Below are 27,185 nucleotides of genomic sequence, written 5' to 3' on the forward strand. Positions count from 1 at the left end.
GTCTGTCGTCAGGGAGAGGCGGTGGAAGCAGAGGGAGCGAAGGAACAACAGGGCTGAGGGGCTGAGGATGCGTTCAAGGGGGGGAATGAAAGACAGCAGTGGGAGAAGTAAGAAAATAGGGAGCAAAGGCAGGATGGTGATCGGAAGAGACTCGAACAGCGAGGGTGAGGAGTGCAGCTTGGCGTGCTAATCCAGAAAGGCAGGAGATCCAGGAAGCACAGCCATGGCAGAGCTAAGGATGCCTGCCCCCGGCTCTTGTTCAGCCTCATACGGAACAAGCCCTGCCTGGAGAAAACAGGGAGCCTAAGGCCCTTGTCCCTCGCTTGCTTGCTCTGGAGTGGACAGGCTGAGAAGCTGGTGACACTTCAGCATGGAGAAGGCGCAAGGTGCGCGCGCGTGCATGGGTGCGGGCAAGCGCTGAATAGACAGGGCTCCTCACTCAGAAGCCTTCTCAGACCGTAGTTCTCTGCAGGCGGGGCCCCTCTGGCTTGCACTGGGAACTGCATTCTCTGTGCGGGCCTGAGGGACTGAAGCCAAGCCTGGCACCACCTCTGCTCAGGGGCGTAAAGGCCTGGGCCAGGCGGTGGGGTAGGGCGGCTGGGGCTGCCATGCTCAACGGCAACAACTGGGTGTGAGAAATCTCGCATGTGATTTCCTGAAATTTGAAGTAGCCAGTAACAGCTAAGAATTGTATATATTTTTAAAGATAAGATAATTTCCAAAAAAAAAAAAAAAGGTTTTAAAGATTGTTTCTATTTTCTGGACTGTGATTCATTTACAAAGGGTAACACTGGACACTTATGCCTAATCTTTAATCTGTTTTCTGTGCCCCAAACTGCTAATCTCGCATACTGAGCATCCTTGAACTCATATCGTAAAAAGTCTTACAGCTTTTGAAAATGGAATTCCCTACAATACACTGGTAGGAATGAGCATTGATAATCTCTTGGTCCAGCTTTCTTTTGGAAACCAGAAGCAAATGAGGAGACACACCTTGACACAGTTTTGAAAAGCTGCCAGTAGTGGACATTTGCAGCAGACCTGAAATCTCTTCAGAGTTGGCCATTTCCTGTACTGACATTAGCAGCTTTCCTTCAAATGAAGGAAGGCGCTGTTTAAAAGAAAACATACACCAAAGCCCCTCGTGTTCTGTGTCCAGCAATCTGGTACTTGAATAGAGAGTTCCTTGTAGTGACTGTTTAGAAAACTTTCACTCATACTAACAAGCAATTTCCTCCATCACCTGGTTCCTGAGTGCACTAGCTAGTATAGATATGTCTCCTTTCAGATTCATCGTGATTTCTTAGGGGCCTTTCATTTTTGACAGACTAATCAGAATAGTGATGCCTTCTGCAGAGACAGAAAGGAGAAACACTGAGACTCCTTACTTTACCAGCTATTTGCTGCCTGACTGAAATTGAGAGACTAGGGCAGTGATCAAGTTGGAGTAAAAGAGCTGCCTGTTACTCTCTCCATACATCCCACCCTCTCCTTCCTCCCCCACCTCCATAAATCTGTTCTCTATGTCTGTGTCTCCATTGCTGCCCTGCAAATAATTTCATCAGTACCAATGGGAATTTGCTGTATTTCTCAGGGAATTCAAACTGGGACTCTGTAACAACCTAGAGGGTTAGGATGGGGAGGGAGGCAGGAGGGAGGTTCAAGGGGGAGGGGACACATGTATACCTATGGTGATTCATGTTGATGTTTGGCAGAAACCAACACAATTCTATAAATCAATTATCCATCAATTAAAAAAAAAAACATGAAAAGATGCTCAACATTGCTCATTATTAGAGAAATGCAAATCAAAACCACAATGAGATATCACCTCACACTGGTCAGAATGGCCATCACCAAAAAGTCTACAAACAATAAATGCTGTAGAGAGTGTGGAGAAAAGGGAACACTCTTGCACTGTTGGTGGGAATGTAAATTGATACAGGCACTATGAAAGACTGTGTGGAGATTCCTTTAAAAAGTAGGAATAAAACCACAGTATGACCCAGCAATCCCACTCCTAGGCATATACCCTGAGGAAACAAACATTGAAAAAGACACATGTATCCCATTGTTCATTGCAGCACTATTTATAATAGCTAAAACATGGACGCAACCTAGATGTACATTGACAGATGAATGAATAAAGAAGTTCTAGTACATATATGGAGAGGGAGGTGGGAGGGGGGATCGGGATGGGGAATACGTGTAACTCTATGGCTGATTCATATCAATGTATGACAAAACCCACTGAAATGTTGTGAAGTAATTAGCCTCCAACTAATAAAAAAAAAAAATTAATTAAAAAAAAAAAAAAGAACACTGTAGGTTTTAACAGCCAAAAAAAAAAAAAAAAAGTTCTGGTACATATAAACAATGGAATATTACTCAGCAATAAAATGGAATGCATTTGAGTCCATTCTGATGAGGTGGATGAACCTAGAATCTATTATACAGAGTGAAATCAGTCAGAAGAGAAAGATAAATATTGTATTCTAACGCACATATACAGAATCTAGAAAAATGGTACTGAAGAATTTATTTACAGGGCAGCAATGGAGAAACAGACATAGAGAATAGACATGGGCTTGGGGAGAGGGGAGGAGAGGGTGAGATGTATGGGAAGAGTAGCATGGAAACTTACATTACCACGTGTAAAATAGACAGCCAACGGGAATTTGCCGTGTGGCTCAGGAAGCTCAAACAGGGGCTCTGTAACAACCTATGGGGGTGGGGTGGGGAGGGAGATGGGAGGGAGGCTCAAAAGGGAGGGGATACTTGTATACCTATGACTGATTCATGTTGAGGTTTGACAGAAAACAAAATTCTGTAAAGCAGTTATCCTTCAATAAAAAATAAATTTAGAAAAAAAAGAGCTGCCCGCACATGCAGTGACTACACTGTGTTTCCTTCCAAATTCAAATCAAGATACACAAGATTTTTATGCACATGAAATCCCATTGATGTGGCCTCATGGGTTTTGAATTTATGGTAGTTTAGAGAAGGCTTGGGCTGATGCTCACATTTCCAGTATCTATAGAAGAAAAAAAAAAAGTTTCCTAAAAAGCAAATGATGAATATGTAGGAAATTATAGGGGACATACTCATTAATGCTGCCTTTAAGCATGCTATCCCAAATAAACACTGCTAATCATGGACAATTCCTCACTATTTATTAAAGCAGGCCCTGGCAGAGGCTCTATCTGGCAAGATTCTAGTAGCCAATGCTCTGTTATTGTACACACTTATATTTTAAAAAAGTCTTACTAAGGGAATCCAAAATTTAAAATTTCTATTAAATAAGTTGTTTAACCAGCCCAATTAGTCCTAATAAATAAAATTATATTTTCTTTTTAGAGAATGTTGAGACAACAGAATCTTTGCTTATCATGCTATTGTTGTTCAGTCCCTCATCATGTCTAACTCTTTGTGACCCCATGGACTGTAGCACACCAGGCTTCCCTGTCCTTCACTATCGCCCGGAGTTTGCTCCAACTCATGTCCATTGAATCGATGATGCCATCCAACCATCTCATCCTCTGTCGTCCCCTTTTCCTCCTGCCCTCAATCTTTCCCAGCATCAGGGTCTTTTCCAGTGAGTCGGCTATCTGCATTAGGTGGTCAAACTATTGGAGCTTCAGCATCAGTCCTTCCAGTGAATATTCAGGGTTGATTTCCTTTTGGGATTGACTGGTTTGATCACCATGCTCTCCAAGGGACTGTCAAGAGTCTTCACCAGCACCACAATTCAAAAGTATCAATTCTTAGGCACTCAGCCTTCTTTATGGTCCAATTCTCACATCTGTTCATGACTACTGGAAAAACCATAGCTTTGTTTTGACTAGATAGGACCTTGGTCGGCAAAGTGGTCTCTCTGCTTTTTAATTCACTGTCTAGGTTTGCTATAGCTTTTCTTCCAAGGAGCAAGCATCTTTTAATTTCATGGCTGCAGTCACCATCTGCAGTGATTTTGGAGTCCAAGAAAATAAAGTCTGTCACTGTTTCCATTGTTTCCCCACCTATTTGCCATGAAGTGATGGGAATGGATGCTATGATCTTCGTTTTTTGAATGCTGAGTTTTAAGCCAGCTTTTTCACTCTCTTTCACTTTCATCAAAAGGCTCTTTAGTTACTCTTCACTTTCTGCCATTAGGGCAGTGTTACCTGCATATCTGAGGTTATTGGTATTTCTCCCAGCAATCTTTAAACCACCTTGTGCTTCATCCAGTCCAGCATTTTGCATGATGTACTGTGCACAGAAGTTAAATAAGCAGGGTGACAATATACAGCTTTGATGTTCTTCTTTCTCCATTTTGAACCAGTCCATTGTTCCATGTCTGGTTCTAACTCTTGCTTCTTGACCTGCATACAGGTTTCTAAGGAAGCAGGTAAGATGGTCTGCTATGCCCATCTCTCTAAGAAGTTTCCACTGTCTTGTGATCCAGACAAAGGCTTTAGTGTAGTCAATGAAGCAGAAGTAGATGTTTTTCTGGAATTCACTTGCTTTTTTCTATGATCCAACAGATGTTGGCAGATATGGAACCAGATCATCTGGTTCCTCTGTCTTTTCTAATCCATCTTGTACATCTGGAAGTTTGTGGTTCATGTACTGTTGAAGCCTAGCTAAAAGGATTTTGAATATTACTTTACTAGCATGTGAAATGAGCAAAGTTGTATGGTAGTTTGAATATTCTTTGGCATTGCCCGTCTTCAGGACTGCAATGAAAACTGACCTTTTCCAGTCCTGTGGCCACTGCTGAGTTTTCCAAACATGCAATATATTGTGTTTCTGTTAGGTCCATACCATTTTTCTCCTTTATTTTGCCCATCTTTGCATGAAATGTTCCCTTGGTGTCTCTGATTTTCTTGACAAGATCTCTAGTCTTTCCCATTCTATTCTTTTCCTCTGTTTCTTTGCACTGTTCACTTAAAAAGGCTTTCTTATCTCTCCTTGCTGTTCTTCAGAACTCTGCATTCAGATGGATATATCTTTCCTTTTCTCCTTTGACTTTCACTTCTCTTCTTCTCTCAGCTATTTGTAAGTCCTCAGACAAACATTTTGCCTTACTGCATTTATGTTTCTTGGGGATGGTTTTGGTCACTGTCTCCTGTACAGTGTTACAAACCTCCATCCACAGTTCTTCAGGCACTCTATCAGATCTAATTCCTTGAATCTATATGTCATTTCCATTGTATAATAATAAGGGATCTGATTCAGGTCATACCTGAATGACCTAGTGGTTTTTCCTACTTTTCTTCAATTTAAGTCTTAATTTTGTAATAAGGAGTTCATGATCTGAGCCACAGTCAGCTTCCAGTCTTGTTTTTGCTGACGGTATAGAGCTTCTCCATCTTTGGCTGCAAAGAATATAATCAATCTGATTTTGGCATTGACCATCTGGTGATGTCCTTGTGCAGAGTCATCTCTTGTGTTGTTGAAAGAGGGTGTTTGCTTATCATACATAATACCAACTTCCAGATAATTCATCATCTAAATCCCCAAAAGAAAATCAGGCTTCCCAATCCAAGAAGTATGTTTCCTTTCATATCAGGGCATTGCTATGTATAATCTTGACCTTCATATTTGCAGATAGCACTATTGTGTGTCTTGTGTAGGTAAGTTTGGCCAAAAAGACAGAAGTGTGGTCTACGGCAACTGTTTTCTAGATCCTGTGGCTGTTTGCAGCTTTTGTTTGTTTTTTTTAGTAAAAACATTTGTACTTTTCAAAAAATTCCAAGGTAATTCTGATATGCATCTGAATTTTAAAAAGTGATCAGAAGTTAAGGCTATGGTTTTTCCAGTAGTCATGTATGGATGTGAGAGTTGGACTATAAAGAAAGCTGAGTGCCGAAGAATTGATGCTTTTGAACTGTGGTGTTGGAGAAGACTCTTGGACTTCAAGGGAGAAGTCCCTTGGACTGCAAGGAGATCCAACCAGCCCATCCTAAAGGAGATCAGGGTGTTCATTGGAAGGACTGATGTTGAAGCTGAAACTCCAATACTTTGGCCACCTGATGCGAAGAGCTGACTCATTTGAAAAGACCCTGATGCTGGGAAAGATTGAGGGTGGGAGGAGAAGGGGACGACAGAGGCTGAGATGGTTGGATGGCATCACCAACTCAATGGACATGGGTTTGGGTGGACTCTGGGAGTTGGTGATGGACAGGGAGGCCTGGCGTGCTGTGGTTCATGGGGTCGCAAAGTCGGACACGACTGAGTGACTGAACTGACTGACAAGTTTTTCTATTAAATGGAAGGTTTGGTGATATAGAATTCTATTATTTTTCTCTTTACTAATCATGATATAATGGTATTGAATAATCACAATAGTAAAAGATATTGATCAATTTTCACAATCAACAACCAGACAAAAAAATAAAAGATAATTATGACTGCAAGCCATAATGGGAACATGATTAACCTAACAATATAAAATAATTACATTACAGTTTAGGGTCTCAAGCAGAGTGATGTGGCAAGTGAGGGTGCATACATGCACATGTGTTCATCTGCCTGGTCTGTGTCTTTTGGTTGCAGGATTTGATCCATTTACATTTAAGGTAATTATTGATATGTATGATCCTGTTACCATTTCCCTAATTGCTTTGGGTTTATTTTCTGTAAGTCTCTTCCTTCTGTTTCCTGCCTAGAGAAGTTCCTTTAGCATTTGTTGTAAAGCTAGTCTGGTGGTGCTAAATTCTCTTAACTTTTGTTTGTCTAGAAAGCTTTTGATTTCTCCATCAGATCTGAATGAGAGTCTTGCTGGGTAGAGTATTCTTGGTTGTAGTTTCTTCCCTTTCATCACTTTAAGTACATCATGCCCTTCTGTTCTGGCTCGTAGAGTTTCTGTTGAGAAATCAGCTGATAACCCGAAGGGAGTTCCCTTGCGTGTTTGTTTTTGTTATTCAGTCACTCAGTTGTGTCCAACTTTTTGAAACCCCATGGACTACAGCACGCTAGGCCTCCCTGTCCTTCACTATCTCTCAGAGTTTGCTCAAACTCATGTCCATTGAGTGAATGATGCCATTCAACCATTTCATCCTCTGTCATGCCCTTCTCCTCCTGCCTTCAATCTTTCCCAGCATCAGGGTTTTCCAATGAGTTGGCTCTTCACATCAGGTGACCAAAGTATCAAAAGTTCAGCTTCAGCATCAGTCTTTCCAATGAATATTCAGGGTTGATTTCTTTTAGGATTGACTGGTTTGGTCTCCTTGCAGTCCAAGGGACTCTTAAGAGTCTTCTCCAGTACCACAATTTGAAAGCATCAATTCTTAGGTGCTCAGCCTTCTTTATGGGCCTACTCTCACATTTGTACATGAATACTGGAAAAAACCACAGCTTTGACTATACAAACCTTTGTCAGTAAAGTAATGTCTTTGTTTTTTAATACACTGTCTAGGTTTGTCATAGCTTTCCTTCTAAGAAGCAAGTGTCTTCTAGTTTCATGGCTGCATACAACACCTGCAAGTGATTTTAGAGGCCAAGAAAAGAGAATCTGTCACTGCTTCTACCTTTTCTGCTTCTATTTGCCATGAAGTGATAGGACTGGATCCCATGATATTTGTTTTCTGAATGTTGAGTTTTAAGCCAGCTTTTTCGCTCTCCTCTTTCACCTTCATCAAAAGGTTCTTTATTTCCTCTTCACTTCCTGCCATTAGAGTGGTATCATCTGTATGTCTAAGGCTGTTGATATTTCTTCTGGAAACCTTGATTCCAACCTGTGACTCATCCAACCCAGCATTTCACATGCTGTACTCTGTGTATAAGTAAAATGAGCAGGGTGACAATATACAGCCTTGACACACTCCTTTCCCAGTTTTGAACCAGTCAGTTGTTCGATGTCTGGTTCTAACTCTTGCTTCTTGACCTGCATGCAGGTTTCTCAGAAACAGGTAAGGTGGTCTGGTATTCCCATATCTTTAAGAATTTTCCAGTTTGTTGTGATCCACACAGTCAAAGGCTTTAGTACAGTCAATGAAGCAGAAGTAGATGCTTTTCTGGAGTTCCCTTGCTTTCTATATAATCCAACAAATGTTGACAATCTGCCTTTTCTAAATCCAGACTATACATCTAGAATTTCTTGGTACATGTACTGCTGAAGATAGCTTGAAGGATTTTGAACATAATCTTTCTAGCATGGGAAATAAGGGCAATTGTCTGGTAGTCTGAACATTCTTTGGCATTGCCCTTCTTTGGGATTGAAATTAAAACTGACCTTTTCCAGTCCTGTGGCCACTGCTGAGTTTTCCAAATTTGCTACTATATTGAGTGCAGCACTTTAACAGCATCATTTTTTTGGATTTTAAATAACTTGAATTCCATCACTTCCACCAACTTTGTTGGCAGTAACACTTCCTAAGGCCCACTTGACTTCACACTCCAGGATGTCTGGCTCTACATGAGCAGCCACACCATCATGGTTATCCCAGTCATTAAGATCTTTTTTGGACAGTTCTTCTGTGTATTCTTGCCACTGCTTCTTAATCTCTTGTGCCTCTGTTAGGTCCATGCTGTTTCTGTCCTTTTTTGTGCCCATTCTTCATGAAATAAGATGTTCCCCTGGTATCTCTGTAATTTTCTTGACAAGATCTCATCTTTCTCATGCTACTTTTTCCTTTATTTCTTTGCACTGTTCACTTAAGAAAACTTTCTTATCTCTCCTTGATATTCCCTGAAATTCTGCATGCAGTTGGGTGTATATTTCCCTTTCTCCCTTGCTTTTCACTTCTCTTCTTTCCCAGCTATTTGTAAAGCCTCAACCATTTTGCCTTATTGCTTTTTTTTCCCTTTGGGATGGTCTTGCTCAGTGCCTCTTGTACAGTGTTACAAACCTCTGTCCATATTTCTTCAGGCACACTCTATCGTATCTAATCCCTTGAATCTATTCATCACCTCCACTGTATAATCATAATCACCTCCAGTTGATTTGATTCAAGTCATACCTGAATGGCCTATTGGTTTTCCCTACTTTCTTCAATTTAAGCCTAAATTTTGCAGTAAGGAGCTGATGATATGAATCACAAATCAACTCCAGGTCTTGTTTTTACTGACTGTATAAAGCTTCTCCATCTTTGAGTGCAAAGAATATAAGCAATCTGATTTCGGTATTGACCATTTGGTGATGTCCATGTATACAACTGTCTCTTGTGTTGTTGGAAAAGGATGTTTTGTTATGACTAGTGTATCCTCCTGACAAAATTCCATTGGCCTTTGCCTTGCTTCATTTTGTACTCCAAGTCCAAACTTGCCTGTTATTCCAGGTAGCTCTTGCTTTCCTACTTTTGTATTCCAATCCCCTATGATGAAAAGGACATCTTTTTTTGGTGTTAGTTCTAGAAGATCTTGCAGGTCTTCATAGACCTGGCCAACTTCAGCTTCTCTGGCATGAGTGGTTGGGGCACAGGCTTGGATTACTGTGATGTTGACTGTTTTGCCTTGGAAACAAACGGAATCCATTCTGTCGTTTTTTGAGATTGCAACCAAGTACTGCATTTCGGAGTCTTTCGTCGACTCTGAGGGCTACTCACATTTCTTCTAAGGGATTCTTGCCCATAGTAGTAGATATAATGGTCATCTGAATTAAATTCACCCGTTCCATCCATTTGAGTTCACTGAGTCCTAAGATATTGATGTTCATGCTCACCATCTCCTGCTTGACCACATCCAATTTATCTTGATTCATGGGCCTAACACCGCAGATTCCTATGCAATATTGTTCTCTACAGCACTGGACATTAGTTTCACCACCAGACACATCCACAACTGGGCATCGTTTCTGATTTGGCCCAGTGGCTTCATTCTTTCTAGAGCTGTTAGAAATTGCCCTTTGATCTTCCCCAGTAGCATGTTGGACACCTTCTGACCTGGGGTACTCATCTTTCGGATCTTATCTTTTTGCCTTTTTGGACTGTTCATGGGGTTCTCATGGCAAGAATACTATAGTAGTTGGCTATTCCCTCCTCCAGTGGACTACATTTTGTCAGAACTCTCCACTATGACTCGTCCATCTTGGGTGGCCCTGCACGGCATGGTTCACGGCGTCAAAGCTCCTTCACCACAACAAGGCTGTGATCCATGAAGAGGCCTAGTAGCTTGTAGCACTGTAAAAAGATTAACTGGTAGAGACAGACCAGTTTTGCACTATACTAGTTATGTGATTTGGGATAATTATTTAACTTCTATGAGATACAGTTTTCTCATATAGAATGGGAATAATATTAAATTCACATTACTGTAAGGATTAACTGAAGTAAGGACCCAACGCCTAGAAGAGTGCTTGACAATTCTCGGTACTCAGTAAATATTCCAGGACTGAAGGAAGCTGCAGGGTTGGGGTGGGGGGTGAGGAAGGTGGGGGTGGAGGGGAGGGAGAGATGTGAAGCCCCTAGGCACACAGCAGTCTTTGATCCATATTTGAGAAAAAAACAAGAACAGTGACATGAACAGAATTCCTCAGAGCAGCCTTTTGGGGAAGAAATTTACATGTGCCACTAACACAGACACACAGACTTGTTTCAGATTAGAATGTTTTCATAAATCTAATCAGGTGATTCTGTGTCATTGGGCCTGACAATGAAAGCTAATCAGAAAAAATGAGAAAAGAGCTACTGATGGGAGGAGGGAGCAGCTCAGAGAAAAGGGAGTCAGGCAGTGATTCTGGGGAGAAAAGCAAGAGGGGAGCGTGGGGGGAGGCGGGGAGCCTGCCTGACTTGCAGAAGCTGCTCAGTGTCACTTCTTCAGTGGCTTCCAAACACATGTGACCTTCTGGGTATCAGACGCAACCTGGCTAGAGGCTAAAAAGACGAGAATTTCTGTTTAATGAATTGAATTTCTATAGGACAAATGTCCACCGATGCTCATATGAGTATGCACACATTGTTTCCCTCCCTCCCCTCACCCTTCTCTCTCTCCATTTCCTTCCTAAGAGACAGATAAACTCATTAACTATAGAAAATGATAATCCATCTGGCTGAGCCCTGCTCCATATCCCTACTCAAGAAAAACACAGACTGTGAGTGCATAAGCCTTGGTTAGCGACAGAGACACGTGTCAGTGCCCTGTGCTGGGACTCCTGCCGTTTCCATATGCCGTCTTGCAGAGCCACGGAGTTAGTGGGATAAACTGATCCCCTGCATTAACTAGTGTTGCAAGAAGTACTTTGGTGCCCAAGAGGGATCTGGAAAGGCTCTTACTGTGCTTACCAGACCTCTTCGCCTAGGTGAAATAATAAGTTGTCTTTTTCCCAGTTGATTTCATTCCCTGCAAAATGCCCAAAACAGTTTCATAAAGAGGTCCCTTGGGAATGAGCCAAAAAAAAAAAAAAAGAAAAAAAGCCAGTTTGAGGAAATGACTGAATTCTCAGATGCTGGGGAGGAATTGCTTGTCTGATAAGGACATCCCTTTGTAATGGCACAGCTCTCTAAAGAGAGCTGAGCTGAGTAGCTCACTGAAGCTGCCTCCTTTCTTCCTGTCTCCTGTGCATCTTTTCTTAATGACAAACACCAAATATATGTCTGTAATTACAGAATGGATTCATCTGTATCACTCGTCTTTCTACTTTCTGGGCTTTTGAGGTAGATGCAGTGCTTTTTCAACTGAAAAATAAGATTTACTCAGGAATGTACAGTGAATTGGGGCTTTCTAGGTGGGGCCAGTGGTAAAGAACCCACCTATGGCTCCTTATATAGGAGCCGTAAGAGCCACGGGTTCGATCCCTGGCTCGAGAAGATCCCCTGGAGGAGGGCGTGGCAATCTACTCCAGTATTCTTGCCTGGAGAATCCCATGGTCAGAGAAGCCTGGCGGGCTACAGTCCATAGGGTCGCAAAGAGTCAGACATGACTGAAGCAACTTAGTAGGAATGCAGTACACACACACACTGATTTAGGCAAAAAGTTCTTTATTCCATAGTGGAAACTAATGAGGTCTGCTGGTTAAACAGAACAGAGAGTCATAGAGTCTTAGGTTAAAGTTCGGCCCTGTTGCTGAGTTTCAATTTTTGGTTGATCCATAAAGATGCTCAAATGTTTTTCTTAAAAGTTCGCTGTTTCAATGGAAATGATTCAAGCAGTGGGGCCAGAGAATCACGTTGTAAGCGCACTCACCACCCATCATGGCTTGTCTGTGGCAATTCCTGCTTCAGAAACTTGGCTGCCACTCTCTTTAATTGTGCCAGGGCCTCCCTCTCTTTTTAAAGCCTTCACATTTATTGGGTGCTGGCTGGCCTGGTTTGTAGCTGGGTGTGAAAGGTACCATTGCTCCGGAGCCTCAGGTCCTGCCTTGTGAGAGCTTCGCTGTACTGACTATAGACACGCTCCCTGGCTTGGACCTGGCACACGAGTGGGTGGGTGAGCGCAGGCTCATGTGGCCTCATGAGCCACTGGGGTTGACTAAGCTGATACAGCAGGTACCGTAGTGTGCTCTCTCTTTCTGGCTGCAAATCAATATGATCTGTGTCACCTGCATTCCATACTCAGAGCACTGACTTTTCATCAGCTTTTTGAATACAGGTGTTGTCTTGTGCCCAATGACCTTTGTACTTACTGTTCCTTCTGCCCAGAATATTCATCAGTCTAATTTTGAGTCATCGATCAGACCCCAACTGTTTCGTGTTCTCAGAAGGTTTTTCCTGACCTTCCAGTTTAGAGTAGGTCTCCTGCTATTTGTTGTTGTTATGTTGCTCAGTTGTGTCCACCTCTTTTGCAACCCCATGGACGGTAGCCCAGCAGGCTCCTCTGTCCATGGAATTCTCCAGCCAAGAATACTGGAGTGGGTTGCCATTTCCTTCTTCAGGGGATCTTCGAGACCCAGGGATCGAACCCACATCTTCTACATTGGCAGGCAGCTTCTTGATCACTAAGCCACCAGGGAAGCCCCTGCTACAGACCCCTACAGAAGCTTACCTGGTACTCAACAGACTTGTCGGTACTTCACCATGTCTGGCCCATCCCCAGTGATGTAAGCATCATGAAGAGAAGAACCATTATCTGCCTTATTTCCTCTTTATCTCCATGAAAAGGAAAAAGGAAAGTGAAGTCGCTCAGTCATGTCCAACTCTTTGCGACTCGATGGACTGTAGCATACCAAGCTCCTCCGTCCATGGGAGCTTCCAGGCAAGGTTACTGGAGTGGGTTGCCATTTCCTTCTCCAGAGGATCTTCCTGACCCAGGGATCGAAGCTGGGTCTCCCACATTGCAGGCAAACGCTTTACCATCTGAGCCACCAGGGAAGACATATCTCCATAATGCCTGGCATATAATGGGTGCTCAGTAAATAGTGAATGAATGAGTAAGTAAATGAATTAACAAATGACCAATCAGATAAATGGGTTCTCCTGGTTTCTTTCTCCCAGAGTGTTTGTCATATCAATGGTGGGGATTTTTCTTTGATCAAGAATATGCGAGGAGTGTTTGCTTTTCAACTAGAAAGTTCAAATGCCTGAGCAGGGAAATCCATTAGCCAATTGATATAGTCCTTGTGCCAGCAACATTTTGAGAGAGGCTAAGAGAAATCAGCTATTAGTGTTGAATAAAATTGGAAAATGGTGGAAATAGTACAATGGGAAGCTTATGACAGTCTTTTTACTTTAGACCTTACCTGTCTGGCACCATTTTTAAAGTTTTTGAAGGAAATTTCCAAAACACAGGCCACACAGTTCTACTCAAATGTAAATACTATTTTTTAGCCATTAAAGGATTTGGGCTCTCAATAAAAGATCTGGGGTCATTCCCTGTTTGTATTACCCTAGTCACATGTTCTCTGTTCATTGAATTCAGTGGTCAAATGTTGGCTTTGTTGAGTTCTTTCATTGGCCTAAAATTTATTTTTGTATTGGAATCCTTCCTTGCCCATAGATTGCAAAGTTGCAAACTACTAATAATCCCAGGTCTATGCTAAATTTCATTGGGTTCTGGTGCCATTCTTACTCTGTGTTTGGTTTGGAATGCCCTCACCCACTCTGTGCAATAACTTTCCATTTATAGCTGAATGGTGATAGTGACATTTGGGTACTGCTTAAGAAAATATTGAGAAATATTTAGTTTAGTTTAGTTCAGTTGTTCAGTCATGTTCAACTCTTTGCAACCCCATGGACTGCAGCATGCCAGGCTTCCCTAAAAGGTCCCTAACCAATGGCAGATTATCATGCCACGTTGTTGTTTTTGTTCAGTTGCTCAGTCAGTCTGATTCTTTCTGACTCCCTTTCACTATCTCCTGGAGTTTCCTTACACTCATGTCCATTGAGTCAATGATGCCATCCAACCATTTTATCCTCTGTCACTCCCTTCTCCTACTTCCCTCAATCTTTCCCAGAATCAGGGTCTTTTCCAATGAATCCACTCTTCACATCAGATGGCCAAAGTACTGGAGCTTCAGCGTCAGTAGAAGTCCTTCCAGTGAATATTCAGGGTTGATTTCCTTTTAGGATTGACTGGTTTGATCTCCTTGCTGTCCAAGGGATTCTCAAGAGTTTTCTCCAGTATGACAGTTTGAAAGCATCAGTTCTTCAGTGCACAGCCTTCTTTATAGTCCAACTCTTCATATCCATACATGACTACTGGAAGAACCATAGCTTTGACTATATGGACCTCTGTCAGCAAAGTGATGTCTCTGTTTTTTAATATGCTGTCTAGGTTTGTCACAGTTTTCCTTCCAAGGAGCAAACATCTTTTAATTTCATGGCTGCAGTCACTGTCCTGTGATTTTGGAGCCCAAGAAAATAAAGTCTGTCACTGTTTCCATTTTTTCCCCATCTATTTGCCATGAAGTGATGGCACAGGATGCCATCTTAATTTTTTGAATGTTGAGTTTTAAGCCAGGTTTTTCACCTTCCTTTTTCAACTGCATCATCAAGAAGGAGCTCTTTAGCTCCTCTTTGCTTTCTGCCGTTAGGGTCGTGTCACCCTAATGCTACGTGGCTTAGCGCAAGTTAGTGGACTCTGAGCAACTTTCCTGGGTTTTACAGTGTCTTTAAACTGAAAGGGCTGAAGTAAATGATCTCTGATTCCTTCTAACTCTGAGCAGTCTATTATTCATCCTAACAACTGTAAGCAAAGCACATGACAAGAATATCATCTGGCCAGCCAAATGCCATGGAAGATTGGGAGGAGAGGAAGGCAGATGACAGATCTCATGGTAATGTCTTTCAAATCCCAACAGTTTAGAAAGTAGAATAAAAGCCTAAAGGGTCCTCTCTTTCCAGTCACTGTGTGGAGTCTGGTCAGGTGGTTTGAGGCCCTTCCTGGCATCTTACATGACCTCACAGAACTAAGCAAGCTAATGGACATTTCAGTAGCAAAGCTGAGGGTGCAACCAGCATACCGCTCGCCTTGGCTGTACCACGCTTAGTGGTCAACTACCACACTTATGAACCTCAACTCACTAGAGTTTTTTAAAAAAATTCCTTAGAGGTACTTGTGTCCCCAAATACTTTTCCTTCTCACTAACAGAAATGCATCACCTGGTTATATTGTTTTGAATTTTATCCAGTAGAAATTCTTTGGGTTAATGAAAATTTCTTCTTCAGAATGCAAACATCTCTCTGAAATTATCAATCATTAACAAAGATAATTTAATAGGATTGCACTTTTTAACACCTTGATGAAATCAGACTATTCTAAAGGAAGATTGGGAGTTTTGACTGGGTGAAGAGGTTTCTTTCTTGGGAAGTGGGGAAGGCAGCTTATGTGAGGCACCTCTGACAAGACCACTGGTGAGTCCTCCAAGCTGAAGGGAAGAGTTTTAAAAAGGAGGAGATATGAACTGAGTGAAGACAAATGGCACTTACTTCAAAACTTTGATGTCAGTTCTAGAGCTGGTCCAGCCCCAGCTTGATGGGCTTGAGGAATTGCTTAAGGAAAAGACTGCCCCACAGGAACTTATTAAGTCTAAAACTATGGTGCATGTGTGCTAAATCACTTCAGTCATCTCTGACTCTTTGCGACCCCAGATTCCTCTGTCCATGGGATTCTCCAGGCAAGAATACTGGAGTGGGTTGCCATGCCCTCCTCCAGGGGATCTTCCCAACCCAGGGACTAAACCCGCGACTCAGTCTCCTGCATTGGCAGGCAGGTTCTTTACCACTAATGAAGCCTGGGAAACTGCCTGTAAACAGAAGCCACATAGGTGTTCAGAGAGTTATTTTCCTCAGCAGTGTAAAGAGCCCTTTCTAGCAAGAATAGATGTAATTTGCAGAAGTGTTAAAAAAAAAAATCTACTTTCAACTGTAAAAATACTGAAATATCCAGGGCATAGCAAGCCAACTGTTCTGCCCTGTGATATGTGTGATCTTGAAAAATAACGAAAATGGAATAAGTCATTGTAAAGATATTGCTCTAATGAACATAGTTCTCTTTGCCAGCCTTTCTTCCTGCTAGCACATTATATTACTCCATCAACCTGGTAGAACATCAATAATGTCTTCAGAGAATAGCTTGTAAGAGCGGAAATGCTCTATGGCAGGATTTTTTAAAACAATGTAATTTGGCATTTCTCAGTTTTCCTTCATTTTGCACAGAGAAAACGGAAGACTATGATAAATATTTTCCACAAATGGCACCTTAAATGGAAACACAGCTGGTAGCAACAGTATCCTGCTATTTCTTTGGATGCTGGATTCCCAGTTCTCTGTGTGAACCATGTTGGCAGATTCACTGGTTTCACATTTTTTCAACAGTTTGTTTTTTTTTCCAGTTACATGATGAATTTGGTTTCACCTGTAGGCGCCTGGTGGCAAGAGGTAATGTCAGGCTGCTGGCACGCTTGTACTCAGGGGTATCAGATCTGTGTACTAGGGACTAATTGAAATTAACTGGAGATATTTTAGGTGTACCTTGAGAGGTTAACAAAGTGCACGGAGCTAATCTAAGGCAAAACTATATATATTGGGGAGATTTAGTGAGGCAGAGATGCAGACTGAAAAGAAAACAGACTCAGGAAGCAGTTGCTGGGCTCTGAACTCAGCTTTTCCATTTATTGGCTGCACAGCTTCGTGACCAGCCAGTGACGCGGGCAGAAGTGTTGCTTGAACAAATTGAACCTATAAGGCTTCCTTCCACCTTCTGCCATGTGTGGGAAGGTTGCATTCAAAGTTGTAGCCAGTTCTCAACCTCCCAAGTTATTTCCAGATTTTCTTGTGGATGTCCAGTTTCTCAGGTACCCAGGTGACACGGAGAGTTTGTCTCAGTCATTCTGTGGCTCATCCAGGCAAGCAGGTTATAGACTTCTGCTTTTCTTACTCTAAGTTCTAGTAATTTTGTTGTTGTTGTTGTTTTGAGAATAAACACTTTTAAATCTGTTCTTTGCTTTTGGTCAATTTATCATGCCCTGAAGTGATGGCTTTTGGCAATTTTGTCCAGCTTCATACTTTTTTTCTTGCAGAGGACACTCTCGGATCCCATCATCTTTACCAAGTTTACTTGCATAAGGTTATTTTAGAATAAAAGTGCTTAAACAGTGCCTGATATGTAGCAAGGACTCTTAACTGTATTTGCTATCATTATCATTATTCTTATTAGTGACAGAGACAACTCTATAGTCATATATCTAATACATATTCATAGTCATCTGTTGTAGTGTTTTTTTGCATGAGAGCCTCTCTCCAGCCTCTTACTTCTAGAAACTCCTTTACTATATCAACCAGCTGTCTGCAAACTTTCTGTAAAGGGCCGGGCAGTAAATATTTAGGCTTTGCAAGTCATACAGTCCAGTCACCTACTCAATTCTATTGAGTTAGCCTGAAAGTAGCTGTAGACAATATATAAATGAATAAGTGTGGATGTATGCCAATTAAACAATTTACAAAAACATGGTGCAGGTGGGGTATGGCCTTCGGGCTATAGTTTGCTGACCCCTGCTATTGACTCATAGATTCTACGTCTTAGCAATGCCATCTGCTCTGCTCCAACAGGCTATATTTTCTCTTGGAAATCACTGAAAAAGAGAACATCTCTGCTTCTCGGCACACATTCCATCTCCTCCCAAAACCTGTGCTCTGGGAGCCTAAGACTTCTTCAAGAGCTCGGGGCGCTCTTAAAGAGTGCCTGACGTCTGTATGAGCTGATTTCACTTCTGGAATATACATTAACAACACTCTGTTGTTGGATGTCAACACACTGTATTACAGATACAGACACACAACTGGGTTAACCTTACTGATGGCAAGCTGTATTTCATCTTCTATTTAAAACTAGATTGTGCAACTTTTTTTTTTGCAACTTTTTAATAGTTGTTCATTTTTATAAATCTAATTTTTTCCTTCAAAACAAAGGAAAGTTATGTATGTACATTTTAAAAACCACAATGTTCCCTTCTTCATTTAGTACTCAATATTTTGAGATCATTAAATTCATTGTTATTGTTGTTTAGTAGCTGTGTCCGACTCTTTGTGACCCCATGGTCTGCAGCATGCCAGGCTTCCTTGTCCTTCACTATCTCCTGGAGTTTGCTCAAACTTGTGTCTATTGAGTCAGTGATGCCATCCAACCATCTCATCCTCTGCCACCCCCTTCTCCTTTTGCCTCCAATCTTTCCCAGCACCAGGGTCTTTTCCAATGAGTGGCCAAAGCACTGGAGCTTCAGCATCATTCCTTGCAATGAATATTCAGTCCTTGCATGATTCCCTTTAGGACTGACTAGTTTGGTCTCCTTGCCATCCAAAAGACTCTCAAGTGTCTTCTCCAGCACCCCAATTCGAAAGCATCAGTTCTTCAGCACTCAGCCTTCTTTATGGTCCAAGTCCCACATATGTACCTGACTACTGAAAAAACCATAGCTTTGACTATATGCACCTTTGTCAACAACGTGATGTCTCTGCTTTTTAGTATGCTGTCTAGGTTTGTCCTAGCCTTTTTTCCAAGAAGCAAGTGTCTTTTAATTTCACAGCTGCAGTCACAGTCCTCAGTGATTTTGGAGCCCAAGAAAATAAAATCTGCCACTGTTTCCATCACTTCCCCATCTATTTGCATGAAGTGATGGGCAGTGGTGGTGGTTTAGTTGCTAAGTCATGTCCGACTCTTGTGACCCCGTGAACTGTACAGCCTGCCAGGCTCTTCTGTCCATGGGATTCTCCAGGCGATCGACCAGATGCCAATTACAATTAATCTGATTGTTCTTTACACAATGGTTTTGTACCTAGAAATTAAAACAGAACATTAATTCAGTTATTTAAGACTATTAAGTATTTATTAAATTAAATACATATCATTAAATATATTTGATATATTAAATATATCAAAGGGTATATAAATTATGGATGAACTATTTAAAGAAATATATATATCCAAGTTCTTTCTGGACATAGAAGGATTTTAGAGTACTTGAATCCTGCTTTCTTTCCTACTGACGTATATGATGTACTTATTATATTTTTTATTTTTACTGTATTTTTAACCTCCTAAAATTGTTTTGTCAGTATTTGTACACTTGCCCATATAAGCATTCTTCTTATTCTTCAGTCCTTGAACCTCTGACTTCCCATCTTCACTCACTTCCCTTCTACCGGAAGTATATAGATTTAGAAATTCCTCTAGTTAAGATCTGAGGAGACGAATTCAGTTTTTCTTTGTCCAAAATGTCTTCATTTCAACCTCATTCCTTTTTTTAAAAATTACACCTTAGGTTTGTTTTTTTTTTAAGTTTTAGGTTCGCAGCAAAATTGAGTGGAATATAGTGAGATTTTCCATATACTCCCTATCCCACACATGCATCCCCCATTATCAACATTCCTCATCAGAGTGGGACACTTGTGACAACTGAAAAACCTATAATGACACATCACAGCCACCCAAAGTCCATAGTTTACATTGGGGTTAACTCTTGGTATTGTACATTTTATGTGTTTGGACAAATGTATATATATGTATATGTAAAATGTATATGACATTTTCCCATCATTATGGTGGTATATAGAGTATTTCACTGCCCTGAAAAAACCTCTGTGCTCTACCTATTCATCCCTCCTTCACCTCTGAACTCCTGGGAACCACTGATCTTTTTATTGTCTCCATAGTTTTGCCTTTTCCAGAATGTCATACAGTTGGAATGTAGCCCTTTCAGGTTGTTGGTGTCTCAGTTTATACACTTAAGGTTTGCTCCTCCATATCTTTTCATAGCTTGATAGGTCATTTCTTTCTAGCACTGGATAATATTCCATTGTCTGGATGAATCAATAACAGTTTATTTATCCATTCACCTACTGAAGGACACTTCTGTTGCTTCCAACTTTGGGCAATTGTGAACAAAGCTGCTATAAATATACATGTGTAGGTTTTCGGTTTCAACTCCTTTGGGTAAATACCAAGGAGCACAATTCCTGGATACTGTGGTTTAGTCTGATTAGCCATGTGTAGTTTTGTAAGAAACTGTCAATCTCTTCCAAAGTGCTGCACCATTTTGCATTCCCACTAGTGATGAATGAAAGCTGCTGTTCTACCTCCTCACCAGCCCCTAGTGTTGTCAATGCTCTGGGTTTTGGCTGTTCTAACAGATGTATACTGATATGGCATTATTTTAGTTTGCATTTCCTTGATGACATATAATACGGAACATTTTCATATTTTCATAATCATTAATTGCCATCTGTGTATCCTCTCTGGTAAGATGTCTGTCCAGGTTTTTGACCCATTTTTTTTTGTTTTTTGTTTTTCTTTTTATTTTCAAATCGAAGGTCAAGTTTAAATTTAATGACTTCAGTATTAACTATACACATACTAGTAAGTGCTAAGACTTAAAATCTTCCGATTCAGTTGTGTGTGACTCCAGACAGGATCCAGAGAGGAGTTCTAAAAATCTCTTCTCTGGGTTTTATGGAGACTTTCTTTACCCTCTTGTGTTAGCCTCTTAAGGCACTGCGTCAGCCTTAAAAGGGCAATGGAAAGGGTGATGACCCATTTTTTAAATGGGGTTTTTGCTTATTATTGGGTTTTGAGAGTACTTAGTATATTTAGGATAACAAGCCCTTATGAGAAGTGTCTTTTGCAAATATTTTCTTCCAGTCTGTGGTTTATCTTACCATTCTCTTGACATTGTCTTTTACATAGCAGAAGTTGTTTTATTTTAATGAAGTCCAACTTATCAATTATTTCTTTGACTTCCCTGGTGGCTCAGACGTTAAAAGCGTCTGCCTACAATGCGGGATACCTGGGTTTGATCCCTGGGTCGGGAAGATCCCCTGGAGAAGGGAATGGCAACCCACTCCAGTACTCTTGCCTGGAAAATCCCATGAATGGAGGAACCTGGTAGGCTACAGTACATGGGGTCGAAAAGAGTCAGACACAACTGAGCGACTTCACTTTCACTTTCATTGTGGCTTTGATGTTGTAACTAAAAGGCACCACCAAACCAAGACTGGTTTTTGAGTGATGGGTGTTAAGATCTGTGCCTTTTTTTTTTTTTTTTTTGCATATGGACCGCCAGTTGTTCTACAATCATTTCTTGAGGGGGGTAAAAAAGAATACTGTCTTTGCTCCATTGTATAGACTTAGCTTTTTGGTCAAAGATCAGTTGACTGTGTTTATGTGGGTCTTTCTGAGCTCCCTATTCTGTTCCATTGATCTATTGGGTTGGTCAAAAAGTTCACTGACCAACCCGGTATTTTGTCTTTTCTTTCACAAATACAATACCACACTGTCTTGATTACTGTAGCTTTTACAGTAAGTCTTGAATTTGGGTAGTGTCAGTCCTCCAACTTTGTTCTGTTTCAATAATATGCTAGCTATTCTGAATCTTTTGCCTCTCCGTATAAACTTTAGAATGGGTTTGCTGACATCCACAAAATAACTTGCTAGAATTCTGGGATTGCACTCAATCTATAGATCAAAATGGAAAGAACTGACATTTTGACAATACTGACTCTCCCTATCAGTGAACATGGAATATCTTTCCACTTACTCTGATTTTGTTCGTCAGAGTTTTCCAGTTTTTCTTCTATATATTCTGTTATAGATTTATACCTATTTCATTTGTGGGGGTGCTAATGTCTCATTCTTTTTGTTAAAGTTCTGTTAAGTTGTAATCAATTCACTCATCATACAACTTACCCAACCCATTTAACGGTATGATTCCGTTTTTTTAAAATTATGTTCAAAGATATGCCACCATTCCTACAGTCAATTCTAGAACATTTTCATCACCTCCAGAAGTATACCTTTCACCTATCCATCTTGATTCTTGAGAAAGATATTTTTAAAGATACAGAATACTAGTCTAGGAATCACTATATCATTCTACAGGCTTCCACTGTCAGCCTTACTGCATCTCTTTTGAATGTAATCTGTCTCCAATGACTGGCAAAAGGGGAGGCTTCCCTATTAGCTGGGTGGACACTGAGCTTGCCCTTTTGACCCACAAGCTCCCAAAAGCAGATGAAGCCAGAGGTTTCAGCACACCAGTGTAGCAGTAGTCTCACCATTCTCTACTTCTCTCTTCATTTAGATTTTGGCCTGATGGTTCTTTACTATCTTGCCAGCACATCATTACTTTAAAAAATATTTTATCTACCACCTTACATTGTTTTCAGTGAGATAATCAATATAGTTTACTAAATTTGCCATATTACCAGTAAAACAGCATCAGAACAATTTTCATAAATCTGAACTAACGGGCTCAAGTAAATTAAAATCTAACTTATGAAAACAAGATTTCTACTCAAGGGCTTCTTCTTGGGAACTGATCTATGAGATCTGTGTATCCAGATACTAAGGGGATTTAGAGTATACATCTAGAACTGCAGTGGTGTCTTTTGTTGCCCATGTAAGTGAATAAATAGACCTTATATAGGACAAGTGGAACTTTTCTAATGAAAATCTCATTGCCATTTTCTCCCAAGGATTTAATGACTAAATTATAGTCACCGTATAATTCAGTCATGCTGGCTGGCCCATGGCATCTCCCACTGTTAGCCACGCTGCCAGTGGACCAGGCAGCACATAAGCCGGTCTGGCAAGGGGATGAGGAAATTTGTGCACAAGTCCAGGGTTAAATTAAATGAATTAAACACACCTAGTTGAAAGTTACAAGTATGGGCAATGTCTTCTCTGTACATTTTTTCAAAAAGCAAGCTAAAACTCACTTTTAGGTTCAAAATTGGACATTTAACTCTATGTACATCATAAGCCTTTCCTTAAGGAGGCAGCTTCTGGCTACTCAACCAGTGTCTTCCCAACCTCTCCCAGCCCCACTAGGCTTCTCTTTGCTACACATTCTTTTCTTTCTTTGGTTTTGTTTCCCAATGTTGGGATCTTTTTTTTTAAACAACAACAAAAATGCATCATATTACAAGTAAAGCTACTCTACCACTATTCCTGGATTGTAGCCCTTTGAGGGGGCGCTGGGTCACAAATGAAAGTCAAGGATGTTTATTAAGCACTCCTTCTCTTCTTTGCTGAGCCCTGAGCTCCAAATTCTGTGTCCCCTTTGAGACTGCCAAAACTTCTGCTCAGTTCTTTAGCCTAGCTGCCTCTCCTTTGAAATCAACAAAGGGAAAAGTAGCAACAAAGGACCACCTACTTGAGAGTCTATTCTTTCTGCAGTTTGATTCATTTAGACTCCAGTCCCTCAGTCATTCTTTGACACCTTCAAACAGTTTTATAAATATTTTGTCTAATGTTTCTTGTTAGCATGGAGTTTGGTCTGAAAAAAACTAATCCATCATTGCGGGAAGGAGAAATTATGCTGAAGAGATGTAAATCAAATCACAGTCATTACATCACTTTATCCATGCGTATTTCAGTTCGTATCTCTGAAAAATGTGGATATTTTCTTACAATGCCATTTCATGTTCACATTTCCTAGATTGACTCAGAAAGGTCTTTTTATAGTTCACTTCAGTCTGGAGAAGGAAATGGCAATCCACTCCAATATTCATGCCTGGAAAATCGCATGGACTGAGGAGCCTGGTGGGCTCCAGCCCCATGGGGTCACAAAGAGTTGGACATGACTGAGCCACTTCACTTCACTTCACTTCAGTCACTTAGTCCTGTCCGACTCTTGCAACCCCATGAATCGCAGCACGCCAGGCCTCCCTGTCCATCACCAATTCCCGGAGTCTACCCAAACCCATGTCCATTGAGCCGGTGACGCCATCCAGCCATCACATCCTCTGTCATCCCCTTCTCCTCATGCCCCCAGTCCTTGCCAGCATTAGGGTCTTTTCCAGTGAGTCAATTCTTCGCAGGAGGTGGCCAAAGTATTGGAGTTTCAGCTTCAGCATCAGTCCTTCCAATGAACACCCAGGACTGATCTCCTTTAGGATGGACTGGTTGGATCTCCATGCAGTCCAAGGGACTCTCAAGAGTCTTCTCCAACACCACAGTTCAAAAGCATCAATTCTTTGGTGCTCAACTTTTTCTTCACAGTCCAACTCTCACATCCATACATGACCACTGGAAAAATCACAGCCTTGACTAGACCGGACCTTTGTTGGCAAAGTAATGTCTCTGCTTTTAAATATGCTACCCAGGTTGGTCATAACTTTTGAGTTAAAATGAAAAAGATCTACAAATTACCTTTGACTGTTGTATCTCTTAAGTCTCTTTTAATCTAGAGTCTTCTCCTCTGCCATCTTTTTCTTTTCATGCCATGGACCTGCTAAAGATCCTGGGTGACGAAAGTTCTGTAAAACTTCCCATATTTTGAATTTAGCTGGTTGCTTTTATTTGTTCCTCTACCAATTATTTTTCCTGTGAAATGGAATTTTATGGGCTTGATTAAATTTCATTTCTTTTTTTTGTCAAGGATCCTTTATAGCTGGTACAAAATCTTACTGTGTCAGCTCAGACAGCAGGTCATGTCTGGCTGTCCCATGTTAGTGATGCTAAGATTGATGACTGGGTTCAGATGGTAACAACCTTACACATTGTAAAATTTTCCATCATTCTTTGATCTACTGGTTTCATCTAGTGATACATTTTTCATGGATTAGTTATTTCTTCAAGAGTTGCAAAATGCTGATTTTTCTAATTATTAGAATTAGATTTCACATTTATCAGCTAAAATTCATACTAATACATTATAGCTACTTGGTTGTGCTAAAATACAGTTTATATAGTTAAAGCTTTATATAGTTAAGCTCTTGTTTTAAATTCAGTAATGCATTTTATATCAGTTCTTAAAAAAAAAAAAGAGTCCTAACAATAAGTGATTTTTGCTGCCATACAAATGTTAGGACTGCTACCTGTAGTGAAGAAATGTGACTGGTAATTGCATCATGTGGGAAAACTTCAGCAAGACCAACAACATAGGTCCTGCCAACGGGTGTGTTTTTCTCTAGCCCCTTTTAATTTGAGACATTCCAGTTCCCTGACCCGAAGCCTTCTGGGAGAATATGGCAGCAACATCTTGGTGCTCATGGGTCTTAGTTAAACTAGCATGTGCTGCTGCTTTTCTCTTGCTGTTTAAACACCTTCCTTCCTATATACTTCTTCACCACAGGAACACCAAGGGCATTTTTTCCTTTCTGGGCCCAGCATCCTGGACCACATGATTGCTAGCACTATACCCACGAAAAGAAAATTCCTAACACCAAACAAGCAGAATCCTGGTTGAATGAAAATTTTGTTATTATAGTCTGCTTGTGTTTTTGTGGCAGCATTTCGATTTCTGAATCTTGGAGTCAACTCTGACTGCCAGACCTCAGCAGGTCTCCAGGTCCTATCTGATCAGCTGCAGAGCATCTTTCACATCAGCTCCTTCTCTTCTGTTCTCATTACCACCATCCTGCCTCAGGTCTCTCTGCCTCTAGAGTCTCACCTTCCCATTCAAACCCCTGTTTTAGTCCTTGGGCATCCTTCATTCCTTCTCTGGTTCAGGCCCTCAGCCTGGCTGGCCTTGATTCCTGACGGTCCTGTGAATGAAGACCTCTTGCAGGCCTCCTCCCTCCTCATCACTGTCACATGCAGAAAGCTGATGAAAGCCGTGCCCTGGGTAGAGACCTTCTCCCAGCAGGAGTGAGCTTCACCAGTTTTCCTTGGGGTGCTATTCCGGCAAGTAATCATGATGCTTATTCCATATGTCAGCTGGGAGGCCTCCAGAAACAACCCCGGCACATGCACAGCACCCCTGCCAGAGCTGCGAGGCTGCTCCGTAAATATTTATGTGGAAGTCCTCCCAGACACTTCCTTATCCTCTCCTGATTAAATTCCACTTCGTTTTTTTAATATCTTTAAGCAACTAGAGCAGGTACCTGTCATGGAGTAATTATATGCACCACTTTCTCTGCCACCATAGAACCCAAGATTTTCTTTGCTTTTGCTAACTGACATGACAGACATCCACTTAATAGAATGATTATTAGTATGAAATTACTTTTTGGCCTTTAAATTTAATTATGGTACATTCATAGCAATAAAATAAAGTTCCAAATCCAGGTGTGCTTTTCAAGGAAAGTGTCCAAGGCAATTAAGTACAGGGCAATGGCGTCCTATACTTAAGCCTTTTGTCCGGGGATCTTAAAATCTTTTCCACACAAGTAGATAATGATGTTCGTTTTGTAAGCGGGAGAGGTGACGTGACTGATCTCTTGGCAGGCTCAGTAGATGAAGGAAAAGCCAGGACCCAGGTGTCACCTTTGTTTCCCTCCGTCCCCTCCCTTTTTAGTTCTTTAAAAGAAACACAGCCAACATTCTATTAATTTAAATACCTCCCTCTCTTGGGTACTGCTTTCCATTTCTTTAAGAGCCTGAATGAACAGTTTCTATATCACATTTCATGTGGGCAAGAGCTGAGGTTCAGGGCTAGGGAATGGTGTACAGATAGTATACTAATTGGAGAACATTATGTGTCTCTTGATAAATCCACCTCACAGTAGAGCCTAAATGGCATGTTCATAAGTGAAAAGCAGACCAGTGCTTGGCACATGGCAAGCCCCGTGTAAGTGATGACTTGGGATTACCTTTTGGAGGCCTGTAGGCAAGTACCTGTGGTCTCTGGACAGGCAGCATCTGGAGTACACCTTCAGTCAAGCCACTCAACAGCAAGGATGCATTTCCATTTCCCCCCAGCCAAGACAAGCCTTCCCAGATCCCGGGGAGCCCCGTTAAAGTCCTCCTGTTCCCCTCCTCCCAGGAAACCTTCCCTGATCCCACCAATTGTCTTAACTCTCCTCTTTGTAACTCCTGTGTCATTTTCTCAGTTCATTCCACACAGCTGAACTGAGCATTGCTGTGTACTAAGTCATGCTCTATCCTGTGATATT

The 27,185-nt window shown here is 41.2% G+C and overlaps 1 protein-coding gene, 1 long non-coding RNA gene and 1 other non-coding gene across 4 annotated transcripts in view; 1 reads left to right on the forward strand and 2 right to left on the reverse strand.

The window, feature by feature from the left end:
* The window catches only part of SMYD3 (SET and MYND domain containing 3), a 709,727-nt gene that overhangs the window by 661,658 nt on the left and 20,884 nt on the right, over positions 1-27,185 (forward strand). The window lies entirely within an intron of this gene.
* Positions 18,980-27,185, reverse strand: part of LOC122707865 — a 62,205-nt gene continuing 53,999 nt past the window's right edge. Inside the window, exon 5 of the long non-coding RNA XR_006344937.1 lies at positions 18,980-19,126. This is a non-coding gene — a long non-coding RNA (uncharacterized LOC122707865). The remainder of the gene's footprint in view (positions 19,127-27,185) is intronic.
* Positions 20,742-20,864, reverse strand: LOC122708393. The gene has a single exon (XR_006345173.1). It is a non-coding gene; the product is annotated as a small nucleolar RNA SNORA26 (small nucleolar RNA).

Source organism: Cervus elaphus, chromosome 14 (genome assembly GCF_910594005.1).
Source record: "Cervus elaphus chromosome 14, mCerEla1.1, whole genome shotgun sequence".
Classification (NCBI taxonomy): Eukaryota; Metazoa; Chordata; class Mammalia; order Artiodactyla; family Cervidae; genus Cervus; species Cervus elaphus.